Below are 7797 nucleotides of genomic sequence, written 5' to 3' on the forward strand. Positions count from 1 at the left end.
TTAAACAAGTAGCTTAATAAAGGAGATATAATTATTTGTACCCAGGAAATTTTAGACTATCATTTAGTGAATATTAAAAGATACTTATAGGAAGGAAGGGTAAACCACAATCTCACTACCTGGGTTGAGTCAGTTTTCTTGGGATACTCCTGACTTTAGTACTGAATGTTCCTTATATTGGGAAAGCCCCCAATCCTGGGCAAACCAGGATAGTGGTCACCCTTCCTGTGGGCCCTTTTTCTTAGAGAATTTATAAATACAAAGTCTGTTAGTTAAGATCCTATCATATACTCAAAATAATTAGAATACCAGTGCTGTGGTGCAGCTGGTTAATCCCTGCTTGTGCCAGCAAACCATATCAGAGTGTTGGTTCAAGTCCTGGTTGCTCTGCTTCAAATTCAGCTCTCTGTTAATGTGCCTGGGAAGGCAGCAGATGATGGCCCAAGTGCTTGGGTCCCTGCCATCTATGTGGGAGATCAGGATGGAGTTCGGCCTGGATCAGCCCTGGTTTTGGGGGCCATTTGGGGAGCACCAGTGCATGAGTGATCTCTCTCCCCCTCTTTCTGTCACTCTGCTTTCCAAATAAATATTCTTTTTTTAAAGTATCTAATAATGGAACTATTTTTAAAAGGAATGGGCATAGGGCCAGCACTGTGAGGCAGAGGGTAAAGCTGCTGCCTGCAACACCAGCATCCCATGTGAGCCCATCTCGTGTCATGGCTGCTCTGCTTCTTATCCAGCTCCCTGCTAATGTCCCTGAGAAAGCAGCAGAAGATGTGCCAAGTGCTTGAGCCCCTGCACCCACGTGGGAGACCTGGAGGAGGCTCCTGGCTTCTGGCTCCAACCTGGCCCAGGCCCAGCTGTTGCAGCCTTTTGGAGAGTGAACCGGCAGATGGAAGATCATTCTCTCATTTTCTCTCTCTCTCCTTCTCTCTGTAGCTCTGACTTTCAAATAAATAAAAAAAAAAATCTAAAAAAAAAAAAGCACGGGCAGCATGCAGGAAAACCACAAGGGAGAGAATATTACATCAGAACAAGTAACAGCAGGGCCATCCTTATGACTCCTAGGCTTCAGATAGTGAGTGGAAGGAGCTGTAGACAGATAGATGGATCCTGGAGACAGAAGAATGTACCAAGAGGGCCGTGTGACTGAGGCTGAGATTTTTTTTTTTTTTTAGATTTATTTTATTTATTTGAAAGACAGAGTTACAGAAAGAGGTAGAGACAGAGAGGGAATCTTCCATTCTATGGTTTACTCCCCAGATGGCTGCAACGGCTTGAGCTGCGCCGATCCAAAGCCAGGAGCCAGGAGCTTCTTCCGAGTCTCCCATGCAGGTGCAGGGACCCAAGGACTTTGACCATCTTCTACTGCTTTCCCAGGCCACAACAGAGAGCTGAATTGGAAGTGGAGCAGCCGGGACTAGAACTAGTGCCCACGTGGGATGCCAGCACTGCAGGCAGTGGCCCCACCTGCTATGCCCCAGAAAGTAAAATTTTAATTTAAGTCAATTTAAATTTAAACAGAGGATCGTGGCTTCCAGATCCTCTGTAGGGCAGTGTGGGTCTATAAACTGAGGTCATCTGTGTCAAAGTACCGTGGCAATTGTGTAGAAATCAAGATGAATTGGATTTCGCAGTGCCCTCATCCTTACCCCAGCTACTTTGAAAACTTTTATACTATTGACTATTTTTTCCTTCATAAACTGCTCTTTGTATTTGGCCTTTGTAATGCTACTCTTTGGTTTTCTCCTTAAATCTCTGTCCATTATTTTCATTTTCATTTTATTTCATAGATTGGCCTTTTGTACTTGTTCATTAAATGTTGTTCCTCAGTATGTGAGGATGCTTTGGTCTGCAAATAATAGAAAATTCATTCTAAAGAGATTTTTAAAATAAGGAAATACATCTCACATTGTAAGAAGTCCAGAGTTCAGGTGACTCAAGGGTCGGTTAATTCTGTAGTCAACTTTGTCATTAAGGTCCCAGGCTCTTTTCTGTATTTCTTTTCTGCCATCCTTAGTGTGTCAGTTTTGTCCTTGGACTAACTCCTTTCATGGGTTCAAGCCACCTGCTGCAATTCCAGACAGATCCCTATAGAACAATGTTTAGAAGAGGAGGCTTTCTCTTCTGTAACTTCTGTAGTCCTCTTAGAAAGCTTTTCCAGAAACTCCAATGGCAGAATTTTTGCATATATCACCTTCATCAGAGTTACAGATATGCCTGTGCCTAAACAAATCACTGGTAAGCTAATAATATGTATCTACCCCATTAATCTATAAGTCTATCCTTTTACCAGTATCATATTATCTTGCTCACTATACCTTTGTAGTAAATTTTGAAACTGGAGTGAGAATTCTCCAAATCTGTTCTTAGTGAAAGGCAATTTTGGTGATTCTGGGTTCCTTATTTTCCAACTGAATTTTAAGATCATCTTGTCAATTTCTGCAAAAAATGTCATCTTGGGTTTTGATAAGCATTGGTTTATTTGTTTATTTATTTACTTTTCTTACTTCCATGCTTTTACAGCTTTTGTCTCCTCCAGGATCTGGAGGGGTAAGTGGATAACTAGTAAATTGGCAAAGGCTGGTGTCTGCAGCTTTCACTGGACTGTGGAATGCCCTCTATATTGGCAGCACATTTATGGGTTGACAACCCTGTGAAAAACCTGCACATACTTTCTGTGCCAAGTTGATCCTCTCTCCAGAGGTGACCTTTGGGAATCTTTTCTCACCTTCTGTCCTCTGGTTGCATATCCTCTCTTTTTGGGGAGAAAGGGAGGGAAGCTGTCATTCACTGGGCAGTTCCCTTGGACAAATTTGTTTTGGATAGCTCATGTCTGGTACATGTAGCCGGCATGTTCATTTGGTCCAGTGAACTCACTCAATCTTGCCTTGCCAAGTGGTGGAAGTGCAGCTCTGCCATCTCTGACACCTCTTTCCTTACCTGCAACCATCGTAGGTCTAGTCAATCTGCTGCCTTCAGAATTCTCCATTTAAAGACCAAATATCTGGGCCGGCATCCCATATGGGCGCTGGTTCGAGACCTGCTGCTCTACTTCAGATACAGCTCCCTGCTAATGCACTGGGAAAGCAGCAGCAGATGGCCCAAGTGCTTGGGCCCATGTGGGAGATCCAGAAAAAGCTCCTGGCTCCTGGCTTTGGATCAGCCCAGCCCTGGCCATTGCATCCATTTGGAGAGTAAACCAGCAGGTGGAAAATCTCTCTCTCTCTCTCTCTAACTCTGACCTTCAAATTAAAAAAAAATAAATCTTAAACAAACAAACAAACAAAAAGAGCAAATATCTGGCCCAAGGCTCCTGGGACACTTAGGTTCTCCCAGGACTTACAGGCTCTGCCCTGATAGCAGGCCGGTAGCCTGAGGCAGGCCCAAGAATTTCTGTAGCTCGGCCAGTATTCCTTCAGTCTGGTAGGCAATCCCAACATCTATCAAGTTTCTCTTAGAATTCTACATTGTTGGTTTAGGCGGGTTTGGAAGAGAAAATGATAAAGGTGCAGAGCTGCTGTTACCCCATATGACCTGTGAACTCAAAAAGGACCTTACTCCTCCAGATACTTTACTGCCATCTGCTGGAAAATTTTTATAAAACTGTATAAATCACCAATGACTGTGTGATGAATGGTGCCCTCTACAGTTGTGCAGTGCACACATAACCCAACTATAAGGAGTGTTCCAGAGTTTAAAAATCTCCACACACTTTGCTTCTAAGAATTCCCTTCAATGAGTCCTTTTCTAATAACTCTTTTCTTTCTCTCTTTTAAAAGTATTTTCTCAGCAGATTCTCTGTTTTTACTGATTTGAAAGGCAGACAGACAAAGAGAGATAAAGAGACACTTTCCATCTGTTTATTCACTCCCCAAATGCCTGCAATAGCTCGGGCTAAACCAGGCCAAAGCCAGGAGCCTGGAACTCAATCTAGGTCTCCCACATGGATGGATGGGAGTCCACAAATACTTGAGCCACCAAATACTTGAGCCATTATCTGCTACCTCTCAGAGTATGTGCATTAGCAGGAAGCTGAATTAGAAGCAGAGGAGATGGGACTCAAACCACACACTCTAATATGAGATGCAGACTTTCTAAGTGGTGACTTAACTGCTGTGCCAAACACCTGCCCCATCTTGAAATTCTTAATTATATTTGCAAAGATCCTATTTCCATCAAGGTCACATTCTTAGTTACCAGAAGTTAGGATCTGAACATTTTAGAATGACACCACTCAACCTGCAACACCAGTGACAATCACTCACTCTGTGGTTCATACTTCTGCCCAACAAATGAATGATTTTCTTCCACAGCTGCGTGCCAGCAGACAGCAGGATCGTATTTGGCCAGTCTGAGTGTGGCTTTGACTTTCCACCGATGTCACCACGAATCACGAGGAACACACCCACCTCTGTAGCCAACACTAACAGGGTCATGTTAGGTGTGTAGACATTGCTGAGGGAATTCACAAATACCAAATTATCTTGTCCTATATATTTTGAGAGGTACAAATAAAAATTGAGATATAAAAGACAGCAGAATCTTTTTGAAAATGCAGAGACGCACATTAGAAGATTCCTTCCTAGTTAGTTCAACAGTTTGTCTGGATATAATTTTTTTTAGAGTATTCCAATTTCTCAAAGGCTTTAAATATTGTTCTTCAGAAGACATAAATAATCAAAACTTATGAGCTAGAATGAATATGCCAAAATACTTTTTTTTTTGCAGGTATAGTGTTGTTTGATGGAGATGGAGGCCTTGTTTCCAGTCACTGAATGACAAGTCAAAGTGCTCATTATGCTGAGGATCTTAAAGAGCAACCACTGCATACCTCACTCATTCAGGTCTGAACACAAGGTTATCACCATCTAATAACGGACTCCTCCATTCATAATACTTTTGTTTCTTACATGTTCCATTTTTCTTTTGGATTAAACTCCTTCTTTCTAAAGAATATCCTTTGTGTTAAATAAAAAAGTTAACATGTGTACACAAAAATAGAAGGGAATTTTTTTATAGTTTTTTTTTTTTTTTTGAAAGGCAAAGTTACAGAGAGGCAGAGGCAGAGAAGGAGAGAGGTCTGCCACCCGCTGATTCATTCCCCATATGACCACAACCGCCAGAGTGGAGCCAATCTGAAGCCAGGAGCCTAGAGCTTCTTCTGGGTCCCCAATGCAGGTGCAGGGGCCCAAGGACTTGGGCCATCCTCCACTGCTTTCCCAGGCCACAGTAGAGAGCTGGGTTAGAAGTTGAGAAGCCAGGACTTGAACTGGCACCCATTTGGGATGCTGGCACTGCAGGTGGCAGTTTCCCCACTATATCACAGCACAAGCCCCAAAATAGAGGGAACTCTTATGAAGCCATTACTAATATTAGAGAATTATCTGTATTTTTCATATTTATGCAATCTATTATTTTCTTTTGAAATATTTTTTTTTTGACAGGCAGAGTGGACAGTGAGAAAGAGAGACAGAGAGAAAGGTCTTCCTTTGCCGTTGGTTCACCCTCCAATGGCCGCCGCTGCAGCCGGCGCACCGCGCTGATCCGATGGCAGGAACCAGGATCCAGGTGCTTTTCCTGGTCTCCCATGGGGTGCAGGGCCCAAGCACCTGGACCATCCTCCACTGCACTCCCTGGCCATAGCAGAGAGCTGGCCTGGAAGAGGGGCAACCTGGACAGAATCCGGCGCCCCTCTTTTGAAATATTTTAAAGAAAATCTTAGGTATCATCAATTAATCTCTACATCTTTTAGTATGCATTTATAAAAATAATAGACATTTTCTTTTTTTTTAAGATTTATTTATTTTACTTGAAAGGCAGAGTTACAGAGAGGGAGAGGCAGAGGCAGAGAGAGAGAGAGAGAGAGAGAGAGAGAGAGAGAGATCTTCCATCTGCTGATTCACTCCCCAAATGGCCACAGCAGTCAGAGCTGGGCTAGTCTGAGCCAGGATCCAGGAGCTTCTTCCAGGTCTCCCACATGGGTACAGGAGTCCAAGGACTTGGGCCATCTTCCATTGCTTTCCCAGGCACATTAGCAGGGAGCTGGATCAGAAGTGGAACAGCTGGGACTCAAACCAGTACACACATAGGATGCTGGTGCTGCAGGCAGCGGCTTTACTTGCTATGCCACAGTGCCAACCCCTCTTTTTTCAAAAGATTTTCTTATTTTTGAAAGGCAGAGTTAGAGGGAAAGAAAGAGGGAGAGAGAAGGAGAGAGAGATAGGTCTTCTATCCACTGGTTCACTCTCCAAATGGCTGCAACACCTGGAGCTGGGCCAATCCAAAGCCAGAAGCCAGGAACTTCTTCCCAGTCTCCAACACAGGTGCAGAGGCCCAAGGATTTGGGCCATCTTCTACTGCTTCCCCAGTCCATAGCAGGAAGCTGGATCAGAAGAGTAGCAGCTGGGACTAGAACTGGCACCCATATGGGATTCCAGCGCCATGGACAGGAGCCTAGCCCACTATGCCATAGCACTGACTCTTATAATAGACATTTTCTTAAATACCATATGCCCTACCTGTATCAAACCCAACAATAATACATCAGTATTATCTAATATCTAAACTATATTTAAATTATTCTGATTGTCTCCACAATGCCTTTTTTTTAAAAAGATTTATTTATTAATTTGAAAGAGTTACACAGAGAGAGAGAGAGAGAAAGAGAGAGAGAGAGAGGTCTTCCATCTGATGGTTCACTCCCCAATTTGTCACAATGGCTGCAGCTGCACTGATCCAAAGCCAGGAGCCAGGAGCTTCTTCTGGGTCTCCCATGCGGGTGCAGAGGCCCAAGGACTTGGGCCATTTTCTGCTGCTTTCCCAGGCCATAGCAGAGAGCTGGATCAAAAGTGGAGGGGCCAGGGCCATGGCTCACTTGGTTAATCCTCTGCCTGTGGCACAGGCATCCCATATGGGTGCTGGGTTCTAGTCCCGGTTGCTCCTCTTCCAGTCCAGTTCTCTGCTGTGGCTCGGGAGGACAGTGGAGGATGGCCCAAGTGTTTGGGCCTTTGCATCCGCATGGGAGACCAGGAAGAAACACCTGGCTCCTGGCTTCGGATCGGCGTAGCGCTGGCTGTAGTGGCCATTTGGGGAGTGAACCAATGGAAGGAAGACCTTTCTCTCTGTCTCTCACTGTCTATAACTCTATCTGTCAAATTAAAAAAAAAAAAAAAAGTGGAGCAGCCGGGTCTTGAACCAGCGCCCATATGGGATGTTGGCGCTTCAGGCCAGAGCATTAACCCACTGTGCTACAGTGCTGGCTCCCACAATGCCTTTTGTGTTTCGAGTTTGTTTAAATCAAAATAAGGCCCATATGTTATACTAGATTCTTAGAGCTTGTCAGTCTTCCTTAATCTACCATAGGATTGTTCACAGTGGCGCTGTTGACATTTTGGGTGAGATAATTAGAGTTGTCCTTGCACTGCAGGATTGTTGGCAGCAACCTTGCCTCTATTCCCAATAACAACTTTCACACTGGAACTGAAAATGCTGGGGGTGGGGGAGTGGCAGGCGTCGTGGCTAGGGAGGCTTGCATCCCATAACAGAGTGTTGGTGTGAGTCTCAGCTACTCCACTTCTGACCCAGCTTCACATTAATGCACCTGGGAAAGTGGCAGACAAGGGCTCAAAAACTTGGGTCCCCACCACCCATGTGAAAGGCTCACTTGGAATTCCTGGCTCCTGGCCTTGGCCTGTGCCAGACTTGGCTGTTGTGGCCTTTTGGGGAGTGAACCACTGGATGGAAAATCTCTCTCCCTCTCATTTGGCCTGCCTTTCAAATAAATATTTGTTAAAA

This window comes from Oryctolagus cuniculus, chromosome 12 (genome assembly GCF_964237555.1).
Source record: "Oryctolagus cuniculus chromosome 12, mOryCun1.1, whole genome shotgun sequence".
In the NCBI taxonomy this organism is placed as follows: Eukaryota; Metazoa; Chordata; class Mammalia; order Lagomorpha; family Leporidae; genus Oryctolagus; species Oryctolagus cuniculus.